This window comes from Culex pipiens, chromosome 3, assembly GCF_016801865.2.
Source record: "Culex pipiens pallens isolate TS chromosome 3, TS_CPP_V2, whole genome shotgun sequence".
Taxonomy (NCBI): Eukaryota; Metazoa; Arthropoda; class Insecta; order Diptera; family Culicidae; genus Culex; species Culex pipiens.
In genome coordinates, this window is record NC_068939.1 from 28,088,977 (window position 1) to 28,104,826 (window position 15,850).

A 15,850-nucleotide genomic window follows, 5' to 3' on the forward strand; every position below is an offset into this window, starting at 1 on the left:
ATATTCTGCATAAGAGCTGTTTTATTCCAAAAAACACAAATTGAATTGAATTGAATTCATGTGAAAACTAAATCTTTGCTCAATGTACTCTCTCTATTCGGCTCACTTACTTTTGCAACAAATACACTGTCTGGCAAGGGGCTACAGTGATTTATCACGCGTACTAGTCTTGCTCTTAGCAAAAGCGATTCCTTTCGTCCGCTCTTGTATTCTTTCGCAAACTTTTTTTTCCGGGATAAATAAATGTTTTTACTGCTTCGATGAAATATGACAGCGTACGATTTATATCCCTTTTTGCGCTCCGACCGTGTTTAGTCAGGAGCCAAAAAAAAGCAAACTTATCCATTTGAGTTCACTCCGGGAGTGGATCCTTCAACTTGCGAAAATAGTGGCAGAAGAGCACTTTACTTTTAAAATAAACGTTTTTAAGTATTATACTTCGAAAAAACAAACCGCACTCGATTCGACCCCGAGCATTTTTTTTGTCTATCTTGTCATCGGGCACTTAATTTCACCCTATCGAGATTCATTTGTCGGTCGAGCGATTTAACAGCTCTATCCTATTTTGCACCACCACCACGGGGGATTTCATCAAAGGACAACAAAAAAAGGGTGCCAAAGTTATAATGAAATACGGATTGGAATAATAAAAACATTAAATTATGAGTTAATGGCGCCTGGAAAATCAACTCGCATTATTTTGAGCTCGGTGCACTTGTTGGCTGTGAAGAGTTTCGTTTTTTTTTTTGCATATTTTTTGGGACGATGGACCACAACAGTGGGGTTGCACTTTTTATGAGCTGCCAGATGCGAATGGTTGATTTTATTGGACTTTATGATTGCTCTCAAATGTAGTTGTAATTATTGATGGTCCGAGTCAAATTGTGTTTCATTAATAGACTTTATAGTTTCTTGGTCAAATCCATTAAATATTCAAATAGAATATTTAGATTTCTGAAAAAAGCCATTTTAAAGGCCGACAAAATCAAAGCCTCAAAATAAAAAGCAAAGTTCTGCGTGAAAATTTGAAAATAATGTACCATAAACCGGAGTGACTTTGACAGGTATGATATTTTTCCGTTAAAATAAGAGTACACAATAATAAATACGGAATGGTATGGAATTATACTGACTGAGGTAGAGAAGTGTTCAAAGTACCTCATGCAGTATTTAAAAAATTAGTTGAATATAACTAAGAAATCATTAATAATAATGATTGTTTTATTTACTTATTTATTTTGTTTCTTTAGCATAGAGTTCTTCAGCCGGCGGTTGGTTCAACTTTTAATAAGGATTGTTTAAATACTCTCAAAGATTCATGTTTTTGTCAATGAAAATGAATTCGAATCGGAAAACAGACTGCATTATCAGATTCTTTAGACTATTTTTCACTATGAACAGTTGAAATAAGTTTTTAAGTTACAAGTTTTAAGTGTTATTGAAACCGAATTCAAAAATATCTTCAGATTTATAGGTCAGTTGAATAAGATTCATAGTTAATTTTAAAAATGTATGAATCATGCTAGAAGATTGGATTTGGTCGCAATAAAAATTGATATTGTGATGAAAAAATAACCTCTACTGAATTTTATTCAATTTTAGATCTTAGTGTAACCTTAACCTTAACCCTCTACAACCTAACCCCGCCTTTAGACGGTCTTCGATCTAAAAAATCGCCAAAAATCAATTTTCCAACCGATTTTTGATCTTTAAAAAGCATTGGAAAGAAGAACTCTTAAAATTTTAGAAAATTTCAGTGTTGGAAGTTAAACTTGTTTTATGTGACTTTGCCAATGTTTTTAAAAATGTAATTTTTTTAGGGGTCAACTTTGGCTGTGTTTTTTACTAACATTTCCTATATTTTAAGTAAAAAGAAGTATGCAGTAATTTTTCTAGTGCCCCAGACTATGCCTCTACGCATTTATTTACAATTCAAATGATAATGGTTCCATTTTATAGCAGAAAATGTGAAAAACATGCAAAAAATTGAAAAAGTTACTGTAAAAACATGAAAAAATTAGATAGGCAAAATGTAATGATAGGAGGTGGTAGAGTAGGCCAAATACTACCAAAAACAAACATAAACTAAACAAGATAAATGCAAATTAAAATACTAAAAATAAAACAAGAAAAACATAAAACAAGAAAAACGTAGAAAAAAAGTTGCTCAAAATGACCTCCTGAACACGGGAAAAAAAATATTCGAAAAAAAAATTTGGGCGGTAGAGGGTTAAATTTATTTTAAAAAATATTAGAGGTTAACAGACATAGTTTAAAAAAAAACATGTAAATGAAATTTTATCAAATTAAACATGAAAAGTAAACTAGCCAATAGTCATTAAGAAATAAAACATTCGATTTGCACACTTTCAGGCTGAAATTTGTAAAAAATATAGTGACTATCCAAGTCACCCCGGTTTTTAGAATAACAATTTTTATTGAAACTATTTTTTAAAGCATTTTAGATAAAAAAAAGTGTTCAGAGACAAACTTGTAGGAAATTTGACGGGATTTCCGAAAAAAAATGATTTTTTATCCGAAAAAATATTTTTGATTTTTAAGTTAAAAATCAAATTTAAAGGTGAGCCTTGGATTTTTTTGTTCAAATTTTTTGTGAAGATAGCCTAAGATGTAGCAAAAAATCTCTCGAAAAATGCAGGATGGAGCAACTCTCCTTAAAAAAAATACAGAAATTACTGAAACTGTTTTTTTGAAAAGTGCTATTAAGGTAAAAAAAAATTGGTTTTCAGTTATGAGCAATGTTATAAGCTTATATCTGTAAGCCCATGTTTACAATTGAAATGTGGTCTAAGACAATCTTATGGGAAATTGGACGAGCTTTCCGGTAAAAATATTTACGAGACTGAAAAATCAAGTCTGTCATATAAAAATTGTCAAAAACCATCAAAAAACTATTTTTTTCAACATTTTTATTTTTAAAACCGCTGTAACTTCACAAGGATTTGACTTAGGACAATGGTCAGTATCGAGACTTTTATGTAAAATTGTCTGGAAAATCGATTCCCGTATGCGGTTTTTAAAAATGTTGACGTTTAGAAAACTTTTCAAAAAAACAGTTTCAGTAAATGATTTTTGTATTTTTTAAGGTGAGTTGCTCCATCCTTCATTTTTCGTGAGTCTTTTTGTAACAGTGCACATTTGTAACATTTTGAAAAAAAAATCGTGAGCTCACTATCAAATTTTACTTTTAAACTTAAAAATAAAAAAAATCTCATAAAAGTGGCGTGTTTTTTCTTTCATTGGTTTTTTCGGAAAGCCCGTCAAATTTCCTACAAGTTTGTCTCTGACCAGTTTTTGATACGATGCAACGGCTTCAAGATACAGCGATATTTAAATAACGAAATGCAAAAAATATTTAAAACACTTACGCCCTTCTCAAATGTCATTATCGAGTGAAACTGGCTCCATATATACAAAAATGGCTAACATAAGTGTTGGATAACATGTTAACATGTCTACAAAGTTTCATTGAAATCGGAGAGGGTCGAGAAAAAAGTACCTAAAATATTTCTGTTTTGGCCTGGAATTGCTCTGCAATTTAAAAAAAATGTTTGGAAGAATTTCTACTATCATGATTACATTTCATGTCCTAAACACTCATAATTCTTCTGCTGAACCTCGTAATTGCTGAGTCAATCTATAAAATCTTTACGAAAAATTACAATTATTGTTTCGCTGTTGCAGAGTGGATTAGTTGTCCTGTTTGCAGAAGATTCAAAAAATGAGTGAATGACAACTATTTTCATTAAAAAAGATATCCGCCCAACGTGGGGCTCGAACCCACGACCCTGAGATTAAGAGTCTCATGCTCTACCGACTGAGCTAGCCGGGCAGCTGATAAATTATCGTTACATTTTCACCAATTTGTTGTTTGCCTCCGAAATCATCGTTTCGGTTTCAGTCCTTCTACCCTCGAGTTGAGTTTGATTACCTGAGCAGAACGAAGCGAGAATCACACGTTCCGTTTCAGCGCGTAAGCGCAAGGGGATTATGCTGCTCGTTCTAATCTTGGCACGAAGGTCAGCAACGATGAGACGTATTCTTGTTGGATCCTGAAGAGAAGTTTCATATGAATAGACACACGGACTTAATGTTGTTTTGATACTCTATCGAAGCGTTCCCACAACATCTGAATGGACTCGCCCCGGACACGTGTCGCTGTGAAAACACGCTAATTTATCGCTTTTCAATGTTCGAACTCTTTTGAAACGTGATGCTCCTTGGCGAAATAAATAAAAGTGCTGTCTATCGATGAGAGAGTGGCTAGGCCATAAAAATTTGTATCAACATTCGAACTGAACACAGCACAATAGTTTTCTGTTGTTCTTCTCTGCAGCATCAGCAGAACATTTCAAGTTGTCCTCGAACCCTCGGCCCTTGTTCAGCACCATAAATTATGTTTTCGAAGGCATCATCCCGTTCCGTTGCGTGCCATTTCCCCGTTGTCATCATTATGAGCCCGGGGGTCGGCCGTGGAAAAACTTTTTTTTTCTCCCCTCCCGGACGTGCTACGTAAGTGTATTTTGATTTAATAAATTTATTTTCCCAAATCGTCGACCCATCGCCGACCGGAGTGGATGAAAGAAATCGAGAGCAAATTGATTCATAAATTTTCATTACAATCATACTAATTGAATAACACGCACTCCTTTGGCTGCCGGGCGCCGAGATTTATGTTTTTGGCGGGTTCTTTTCCAGCGCGATGAAAATTTTCGGGTTGAGGTCGGGTTTAATGTTGTCGAAATTCGCCAACGGTGACATAAATATCGTCGTTAATTAAATGCGAGCGCAATTGTGCGAATTTTGCCCGGTTTATGTGCGCACTTCAATTATTTTGATTGAAATTTTCGTTTTTGCCGGAAAAGTGCACAGAAGGACTTAACGGCCTTAAGCCGGTCGTTTGCTTGCCGAGGGATGTAAATTTGCCTGGAACCCCTCTCTTTTGCATTTCTCCCAGCTTTCGTACATCTCAAACTGCTGTAAAAATTATTCTGCCTGAGTTCTGCACATATTATTACTAATATGCGGAGTAATTTCAATGCTAAAGTGAATGCTCGAAATCGGTCGCAATTTGTTGGCCCCCCCTTAAGAGCAGGGGTTTTCTGTATGTGTGCGCTTATGCGTCCAATAACTTATCCTGTTTATGGGAGTTTCGTTAATTCGCATAAACAGGTCGTAAAGGCGACCGGCATCGACAGAGCCAGTTTAAGAGGATTTTTTGTCCCGTATGAATCCTTTGCGTAGTAAAGTGGACTTTTTACGTTTGAGAAAAGTTCTTCAAGTGCGTGGTAGATTTAATTGGTTGCAAATCGTTTACATTTTGTTTTGATCCATTTTTAATGGTATCTGAAATAGCAATAAAATAAATGAACAACACTCCGTTCCTCGATGCTTTTATCACCAACTCAATGAATTAAGGCAAACTTGTTAAAACAAAAAACAGTTGAACATGAACAAACAATGGAAAATTATTTTTGAAGCGAATGAAAAAAAAAATATGGTGAAATATTTATATACTTTACAAGATTATTCTACACAACAAGATAAAGTAGGAGCAAAGCTAAAGGAGTCTTCAAATCATTATCAGAGCGTATGAAAAAGATGGTTTTTCACAATTTCTGCGAGAAAGGCTACCCTGAGGCCATTTTAGTCATAGAGCAGTCGATATAAATTGAATTATGTTCAAACATTTCAGGAATTGGTTCATGATATTTCAGAATTATTTTTCCCGAACAAATGTTAATTAACTTTCAAAACATAATGACAGATTCAACAGTTTGTTTTATACTTTTCATTACATCTACAATCAAACCTACTCAAATTCTTGCGAAAACAATCATCAAGTTGATCCGGATGTTAGTGGAGTATCGAACATCGATTGCTGCAATCCCTGTCTGACATCGAAGTAACAATGTATACAGGGGCAAAAGTGACAGACGCAACATTCTGCGATTTGCCATTATAGATCAGGTTTAAGGGTCAAACATTCAATATGCCCATTTGAAATGTTAGTCTTGATTTCCAAATTTTAAAAATATTTTTTTTAGGAAAGGTCATAAAATTTTACAAGTGTTTTATTTTTCAAATTTAAAATTGGACTCTTAGTTGCTGAGATACTGGCATTAGAAAATGTGGGAATGTTTGAATGAGACTTAAAAAACTTCAATTTTATTGATTCTTTTTCTTTTATTCGTTGTATTTCAGCAACCAGAGGTGCAAAATTCAATGTCTTTTAGGCAATTTTATTGGAATTTTTGAACTTTTCGAAAAAAATATTTTCAGTAATTGACAATCATGGACACTATTTAAAAAAAATCCAAAACCAGGAATTTGTCAGTTAAAATTAAACATTATGTGTCTATATCTTGAAAAAGGTTCACTTTATCAAAACATCTGTAAAAAACTTTTCGATTGCAAATTTATTTTACATTTAAAAATCGAGGCAATTTTTTTTTTGTACTTAAATTTCTTTTTTTCCAAAAAAAACACAAATAGAAAAAAAATGCTGATTTTGTGAAATTGATGTTTTGTGGAAAAAAAGATTATTTAAGAATCGTTTATTCAAAAATCTTATACTGTTAATTGTTGTTTTTTATTATTATTATTAATTACAATTTCCGAACACTGTTCATTAAACGGAGTCCGAAATAAAATTTTCATACTTTTCTCCTTTCTTGAATTAGGTGCATAATGCATTTTTGGTGTCATATTTGACATCGACAAATCAATTTTCAAAAAAAATCGTGCTTTTAATTTTTTGCGAGATCTTTAGATAATCGTGTCTGGACAGTATTTTTAAAATTTGGACAATTCACCACAACATTTTAGCATGGATAACAATCCTTTTAAACAGTATTCTTAATAAAGGCTGAAAAGACCTTTTATCATGTTTTGAACTATTTATGCTAAATTTTGGCTTAAAAGCTTTAAAAAAGAATCCAAATCCTGTCAAGACTAAAGCCGAGAGCTGAGCAATTGTCTAGAATTTCGCAAATCGATTTTTCATTGGACTTGTTAATTTGTAGGAAACTCTGCCCATCCAAATCCAATAAAATGATTTAAGTTCTTTTGAAATGTTAGACGTGATTTCAAAAATTAGAATACAGTTGTTTTAAAAATTTCACACAAAATTCAAAATTTTCAAAAGTACTTTTCGATTTAGAATTTAATTTTACATCTAAAAATTGTTTTTTGATATTTTTTGGTGTGTTCTTTTTTGATTCTTACTACTAAAGACTATTTTTTCAACAAAACATCATAACTTAGCCAAAACGTCCGTCATGATAAAAAATTACCCTTTTTGTCTACCAAAAACATGTCTAGAGTTTTTATTTTTTTTAATATGTCCTATTAACATATGAAACCTTTAAAAAACGTTTCTTATTTCACCTTTGGGTGGTTGGTGCCTTCCTCATGTTCATAAAGTGAATGCACGGCTTCAAAAAAAATTATAAATAACACTTAGGTACTTATAACTTTTGATAAGGTTGTCAGATCTTCAATCTTATGCGTTCGTTGGAAAGGTTTCTTGATTACCCATTAGGCCGTCCCAAAAAATGAAAAGTTGTCAAATCTTCGGTGCTCACCCCAGGATGATAGATAAGGATGTCAGGAACAATGTTTTCATATAACATAAAATTCTCAAAAATGGTTTACAACTCGCGCGCGGGATTTGAATGAAAAAAGGGCATTTTTCGAGTATTTTTCAGTAATGCGCGTAACAATCATACTAAAGTCATTCAAATTTGGTCGCCTTGGGCTTCAAGTTATAGTTTAATGTCCCCTGAACAAATTCCTGTACAGACATAGTCCATAAAAGCTTGTGTTTGGGCATGGCAGGGCGTTTTAGGGAGAAAAATTTGTATTTTTTAGCCAAAAAATTTCAAAAATCACTCCCCAAAACGTGGACATAAATTGAATGTTAAAAAAAGAAAAACGATCTCCGTAAAATTTCCTGTAAGCTGAATGCATTAGTTTTGGCTGCAAAATTTTTTGGCTCGTTTTGGGGAGCGATTTTTGATTTTTTTTGGATAAAAAATACAAATTTTTCTCCCTAAAAAGCCCTGCCATGCCCAAACACAAGCTTTTTTGGACTATGTATGTACAGGAATTTGTTCAGGGGACATTAAACTATAACTTGAAGCCCAAGGCGACCAAATTTGAATGACTTTAGTATGATTGTTACGCGCATTACTGAAAAATACTCGAAAAATGCCTTTTTTTCATTCAAGCTCCGCGCGCGAGTTGTAAACCATTTTTGGGAATTTTTTGTTGTATGAAAACATTGTTCCTAACATCCTAATCTATCATTCTAGAGGTGAGCACCGAAGATTTGACAACTTTTCATTTTTTTGGGACGGCCTATTACCCATCCAAGGATAGGTTGTATGGGAGATCCGGACAACGTTTTCATCAAAATATCTGAGATCCGGCTTCAAAAAAGTGTATTAATAACACTTAAGTGTTTATTACTTTTGATAGGGTTGTCAGATCTTCAATGATCAATTTTAGACTCGTTAAAATGTCTTTTAAATACCTTTCTAAAAATGTATAGCATGACGAGTTTTTTTTTACAAAAACCAACCTTTTTACAATCTTCCGGACTTTTGTTAAAATCGTTTTTTAGCATAACTTTTGAAGGACTTTTTCAAAACTTAATAATATTTACTAGGGTCTTGTGGGACCCTAAGACGGATCGAATGAGACATTTTTAATCGTGGCTATTGTTTACTGAGTAGTCCTTATCATAATCAAAAAGTTTGCCGAAGACACAAAACCGATCACAAAATCTCTTCTCAGGATACAGATTTTGGAATATTTTTTTAGCACTTTTCTTTGGACAGCCCCTACATTTGTATGGAGACTTGTATGAAGAAACTAAAGATGCAAAGTGGCTTATTTGGACGTAAGAAATCGATATCATACAAATTGAAAAAATCACAAATAATTAAATCAAGATTTTTTTGCAACATTCTAGAGAACTGCTCAGCTGTAAAATATGCGCCCCGAAATCAAACGCAATTATCAATCCCGTAAAGACACAAACCAAAATCTTTCCCCAAAATACGTACATCCTTTCCAACAACTTGGCACCGTTCCAGCCACCGACCAAAACCATTCAGCAGAAACCATTCATCTTTCCGTACACAAAAAGCCAAATACCAAAGAAATGTTGAGAGCGGAAATTCACAACAGATGCTGATTCGCATACACGTTTTCCTTAATTTCAAATCCAGTCAAGAAACGAACAAAAAAAACCCCGCTTTTCTTCTCCGCAAAAACTTTGCCAGCAAGAAAGTGTGTGCTGTGGTCCAAAAATATAACATTTCCGCAACAGTGGTTTCATTGTGGCGGAAATCTAATGACGCCATTATGTCGCGCTCGCGCGAGTCCTCCCAGAGACCACGACTGGCGGGGAGAATGTGGTTTTGGAGAGGGGGCGTTCATATTTTTATCGTTATTGTAATGGGTGGAATTTTATGGGAACTATCTCTCTCTCTGACTATGGGCAGACAAAAACAGATTTATCAATCGTAAATTGATAATAAAATGCGGTTGCGAATTACTACAAGTTTTATTGGCAACATTTATTTGTTACATGATTATTACAAAAACTCTTCAGCATCCTTAGAATTGCATACAAATTACTGCGGAGATTTTGCCTACTTGGCGTTAACCGGAAGTTCACCAGAATCCTTAAACTTTGGCTTTTGAAATCGAAAAAAAAACACTGGCTGGCGCCACAAAGTCGACCATCTTTGCTTTCCTAGCCCAGCAGTAGCATCAGTAGATAAACGTACTAACATCAAACCAAAGTAGAAATCGCTTCTACATAGCATATACTAGAGTGAGTTGAGTACATAAAACATCTCCTTGGCCAGTTTTTGGTGGGAAGCCCCACGTGGTCTGGTGGCGAGAACATGCCAGATTTCCCCGAGTTTTGGAATTGACGCAGTGTGTGTGTGTACGAAATTGGGCACTTTTATGTACACATTTCTTGGGTTTTTCCCTCCGTTGGAGGGGAAATTTGAAACTGTAGCCACCGCCACTGTGGCTTTATATATTGAAGGCTGGCGCCAGAAAGACTGCTATTCTGGGTAGAACATGACGACGCTGCCGGTTGGTGGAAGTAGAACTTTGGATCAATGATTTCACTCATTTATAACATAATATATTTTAGTAGTTTCAAAAATTATCTAAACATAACATTATTTTAGAAATTATAAAAACAAAAGTGGAGAATTTAAATGATTGTCCAAACTTTGATTTTAGAAGAAAAAAACTCTTCTTTTTATCTTAACCAACTTAACTTAATATGTTGTGACATCAAATAAAAATCTGTATCATTTCGAAAAAAAACGTAGGTCGCTACAAATATTTTTCAAAAGTTTATGTGGAAATAAAAGTCTAATCAACTGAAAACAATTTGAAATGCATTTTCCTGCGATAATAGTCATATTTAGCATGTTTTAATTCGCTTAAAATATTTTCAATTTTTGTAAAATTCTGATGTTTGAATATTTTGGAAACTAATTATTACAAAACAACTAGCCTGGAGAAAAATTAATTTTAAAACACTTTTTTTTATTGAAATGTGGAAACCATGCATGGCTTATAATTTCAGTTTTTTTAATTTTTGAGTTAGGCCAGTGTCAAGGGACACAAACTTCAAAAAAAATTTGCAGCTAGCCTAATTGATTTAATGTTTCTAAATCACTAACATTCCCATGTCTTAATCCTTTTAATAGGTATATAAGAAACTTGGGAGGGTTCCTTCAAGTATTAACGAAAAACTAATTGTTGACCTAATTAAAATTAAGCAATCCGTTCAGCAAAGTTTTAAAACAGAATTATAAGACATTTTCTCAGTTTTTTGAAAAAATATTACGCTGAAAGTGTCTTTATTTAAAAAAATATTTCCAGATGGATTTTTTTTCAAGAATTTCAACTTAAAATAGTTTAACCAATAATTGAACATAAAGCACCGTGCGTCTCCAGCCAAATGTACTAGGAACTCATTTTGATGGAGCAGCATGGTAGTTTAAATTCGATTGATAGACCAATATTTTTTTTCGAACAAACATGTCTCAGAATACTGTTTTTAACTTCTCACCGTTTTTCGATATGTTACGTAAAATATCCTGAAAATCATAGAAAACCTTCCCAAAACCTTCAAATCACCAAACAAAATTTTCTTTTGATGTTTAAGTGTATTCAGCGATATTTTTAAAATTTCTTAGTATTTTTTTTTTTTTTTTTCGTTTAAAGCCTAACAAATCACCTTTCTTGGCGAGCAAAAAATTGTTCAGCCAGTCCGGAGACATATTTTTTTTAATATCGTTTTTGCGATATTTTGTACCAACCTTTTTCGGACAGGACCACCGTAATCGCCAAGCAAAAAAAAAATAGGGGCCAAATATTTTGGCCAAGGAACCCCTATTCTAAATACAGTGAGTCTATAGTCTTGTTTATCCGAAGGCCTTGGAAAAAAATCACTCCGGGTATTAGATTAACGAATAAACTCTTTTTTGTCTTATTTTTTATTTTCAAGCTTAAGCATGGCCCTTAAACTATTCTAAAGTGATTTAGAATTGTTAAATCCAAGATGGCGGTGATAAAATATTGAAAAAAAAAATCATTTAGATTTAATAGGTTGTTATAATTTGACTAAAGGGGGTCGAGGAACTCGAATTTGATGTTTAAAAAAACAGAAAACAAAACAAAAATATCGAATCGGATAAATGAGGTTTCGGATTATCGAGTCTGAACTGTATGAGCCAAATCGGAGTACTTTTGAGCTGGATCCTGCTGGCTTGACGTGGAACATTTTTTTTCTATAAATCATTATTTAAAAGAAACATAATTCCGGTACCCGATTGTACATCATCCTAAACTCTAGCCATAGCGCAAATTTTTATTTTTAACTAGGAAAACGGAATATAAAAAACGAATGTTTTGGAAATGTAATGCCGTTGCAAATATTTATTGAAGTTTATTTTCTTTGACTCTGACCGAAATCTAGAGGGTGGGCAATTATTTAAAAATAAGGCCATTGCAAATTTTATTTGAAGTTTTTGTATAAAGATTATTTTGGTTTTTTTAATCAAATAGGGCACCACAGATTGGATTATGAATTAAAACTTAACAGAAACAAATAATTTTAAAAGTTTATTGATATTTTGAAAATTTGATTTAGTAGGGTAATTTAACCTTTAGTGGACCCCCTAGTAGAGCCTAAGCACATTTTTCACAAATTGTCAATATTTTAAGCACTTTTTCATAACCCTTTGTACAAAACAATGAAATCTGAAGTCTTTTGAACAATTTTGACTATTTGTTTCATCAGTTATTTGTTTTTGAGCAGAAAAATAGCCATTTGAAAAAAAAAGTTTTTTTTGCCTGTTATGGACCCCCTTTTCCTATAGTGGACCCGGGTCCATAATCCGATTGTGGACCCGGGTCCACTATAGGCAAACTGTTATTTTTATACCAAATTCAACAGATTTTTGATGTTTTGATGCATGGTGTAGGTCTAATGATAGATATAATGAATAAAAGATGGATTTTTCTCACTTTTCATCATAAGCAAACATGTTTTGTTAACAAATTTGGCTTTAAATAACGAAAACACCTTACAGACATTTAAACACATTTATTTCCGAAAAAGATCAGAGAAAACGTTTAAAAAACTACTTTAAAAATAAAAATTATTTAAAAAAGTAATTTTGATGCAATTTTGTCCATATTAATTACATAAATGGTTGACCGAAACTAAACAATAGATTTGTTTACAGTTGCCGATAAAACCACGCACGTTTATTTAAAATAAAGTTTTGTTATTGATTTATTATTATAAAATAAAATTTCAAACTGCAATTATGATGCTTCAGTTAAGTACAATTAACTATAGTTTTGATTCATTTTAAATTTTAATGGCTTCAGCATTTTTGGTACTTTTAACATGAAACAGCTATATTTATACTCATAATTGAAAAAATATGCATTTAGGTTGATAACAACAAGTATTTATTGTATGTTTAAGAGAAACTTTTGCTTAAATAAAATACACAGTTTTCTTCATTTTTGAAGGTTAAATTAACAGGGGTCCACTTTTAGAAAAGTTTTGATTTTCGTTGTCCTATATTGGACCCCCCTAATTTTTGTTCGAACATGAGCAGTTCTTCGCTTTATTTTAGTAAAGTTCCTTAAACTTACATTATTTCGACTTGCTGAAGTTAAATAATCAGTCAAAAATGATTGGATAGTTAATTCAATAATAAAATATAAAATGTGTGTGAAAATGCTAGTGGCCATGGCTGATTTCAGATGTCGAACTCAAAACACTTATTTTGGTGAAAAGGACGATTCAATGTCAGTCAACATTGTTTTAAATAATGCTGAACATGCCAAATAAAAGATTTGTAGACAACAACACGCTTATAATTGTGATTTTATTGAATTTTTCATCAAAAACCCTTCAGAGGGTCCACTATAGGAAAGGGGTCCACTAATGGATAACGTACCCTTGCATAACTGCAACTGCAAAACATTTTGTTTGCTTAAAAATTTTAAAAGTTGAGCTTGAAATATGAATTTTTATTTTTATTTATTTTTCTTTTGCATTGAACAACATAGAGTGCTTTTTATGTGTTTTTGCCTTCCTCACCTCAATGAGGAAAGGCTATAAAATCACTCGAAATATGAACTTCTTTATTAGACCTCGTAGACCCACCTTCACGTATACCTATCGACTCAGAATCAAATTCTGAAAAAAATGTCTGTGCGTGTGTCTGGATGTGAGTCCGTGCACCGAAAAATATGCACACGATTATCTCCGTATTGGCTGAACCGATTTTTACCGATTTGGTCTCATTCGAACCGTCTTGGGGTCCCACAAGACCCTAGTTAATATTATGAAGTTTTGTAAAGTACTTCAAAAGTTATGCTAAAAAAACGATTTCGAATAAAGTCCGGAAGATTGTAAAAAGGGTGGTTTTTGTAAGAAAACCCGTCATGCTATACATTTTTAGAAAGGTATTTAGAAGACCTTTCCGAAGAGCCCAAAACGTTGAAGATCTGAAAGCCCTATCAAAAGTTATAAGCACTTAAGCACGGGTATGAATCTTCAAGCAATTTCAATATGGCGACTTGTATCAGAAGAAAGTGAGGCATTTTCGCTAGTTCTCACTGTTCTGTGTTCTGCGTGCACGTCCGCAAATATCGACCACACACATACTAATACAAAGCGCCACCAAGAGGCAAAAGGTAGTTACGAATATTTTTGGCACTTTTGTTAAAAAATATGCGTTTTTGCAAAAACAAATAACAAAACCAACTTTTAAGTGTAGTTCGACTGTCAAACTTGTAATTCGTTGCTGATTTGTTGGGATTTTTTTTTTTAAATTAAAAGTTTTTTTGCTGCACCCCTTTTGGGCGGACATTTCTGTTGTCACCTTTTGGTTCCTTGGATTTTCCATGGATAATTTCACAGTGTAATAAACAGGGCAGCTACCACCACGCGGCGCCACCGTTTTGATTGAGAAAATGATACAGGTTTTTCAGACGAGTTTCAATCCCGTGACTTAAGTGTTATTTATGCACTTTTTGGAGGCCGGATCTCAAATATTTTTATGAAAACGTTGTCCGGATCTATCATGCGACCTGTTTTTGTATAGGTAATCAAAAGACCTTTCCAATGAGTCCAAAACGTTGAAGATCTGACAACCCTATCGAAAGTTATAAGCACTTAAGTGTTATTTATACACTTTTTTTTAGGCCGGATCTCAGATATTTGGATAAAAATAAGTCTTATTTATACTCTTTTTTAGGCTCAGTGCATTAACTTTATGAATGTAAGGAAGGCACCACCCACCTAAAGGTGGATTAAGCAACGTTTTTATGTTAAAAAAAAACTCTATTAAAAAAACTCTAGATGCATTCAAATAAAATCAATTTGGTCTGAATATCCTTGAAAACTAGAGAGCCTATATGGAGAGGCGAAATATCACTCTCAGGGTTCCAATTGAACTGTCAAATCGGGGTTCCAATCGAGCAACAAGATCATGCAAGAACAAGGTTGGAATCAATTTAAATTAATTTTGGCAAAAAAAAACGAGACTTACAACAATCACAAGTATTGTAAAACTGTTGATGGTAATAATCTGGTAGTTTTTGTTATGTTTGTGCTAGTTCGGTACAAGAAAAATGCTAGCACCAAAGAAAAACAAAAAGTTTTTCAACCTTAAATTTTAATGACCTTGGGTGTTTTGAATTTTCTCCCAGAACATTTCATTTCCCTATGTAGGTCCCTATTAGGTTTAAACCGTGACGTCATTTGACAGCTCGTGTGCACTGTTTACATGGTGTAAACAGTGCACTTCTTTCTAACCTCCAAATCGAGTCGGCGTAAAACCTAATTGAAAACCCCGTAAAGCGTTTTGCATTTTGGTAACGGAGAGGTTCAAAACAAAAGTAAAAGTCGTAAAAGTACCATGCGTTCCAAGGGTAAAGCTTTTCAAAGCAAACAGCGTGAAATGTTTCAACAGAGCTTTTGAAAGTTGGTATTGACAAAGCTGGCAACATTTCAACGACTTCGAACTTCGAGCTTCAGCACAGTGAGGTTTAGAATAGTACGGTTTCAAGGAAAATTTACAAAATTTTAGGAAAAGTATTTTTTTATTTTTAAAATTTAATATGTTTGATTTTGTTAAATATTTGTTTACCAAAGTTCAATTTTGGAGCAAACTGTAAAAGCTCACCAGTAGAAAGCTCACTAAGGGCTTCTTGTCATCTGTAACGAAAGTGACTTAGCAGCTCCGCTCAAGTTCCA

At 33.3% G+C, this 15,850-nt stretch overlaps 1 non-coding gene across 1 annotated transcript; it reads right to left on the reverse strand.

The window, feature by feature from the left end:
* Window positions 1–3,780: 3,780 nt before the first annotated feature.
* Trnak-cuu (transfer RNA lysine (anticodon CUU)) lies at window positions 3,781–3,853 on the reverse strand. The gene has a single exon. It is a non-coding gene; the product is annotated as a tRNA-Lys (tRNA).
* Between the last annotated feature and the right edge of the window lie 11,997 nt (window positions 3,854–15,850).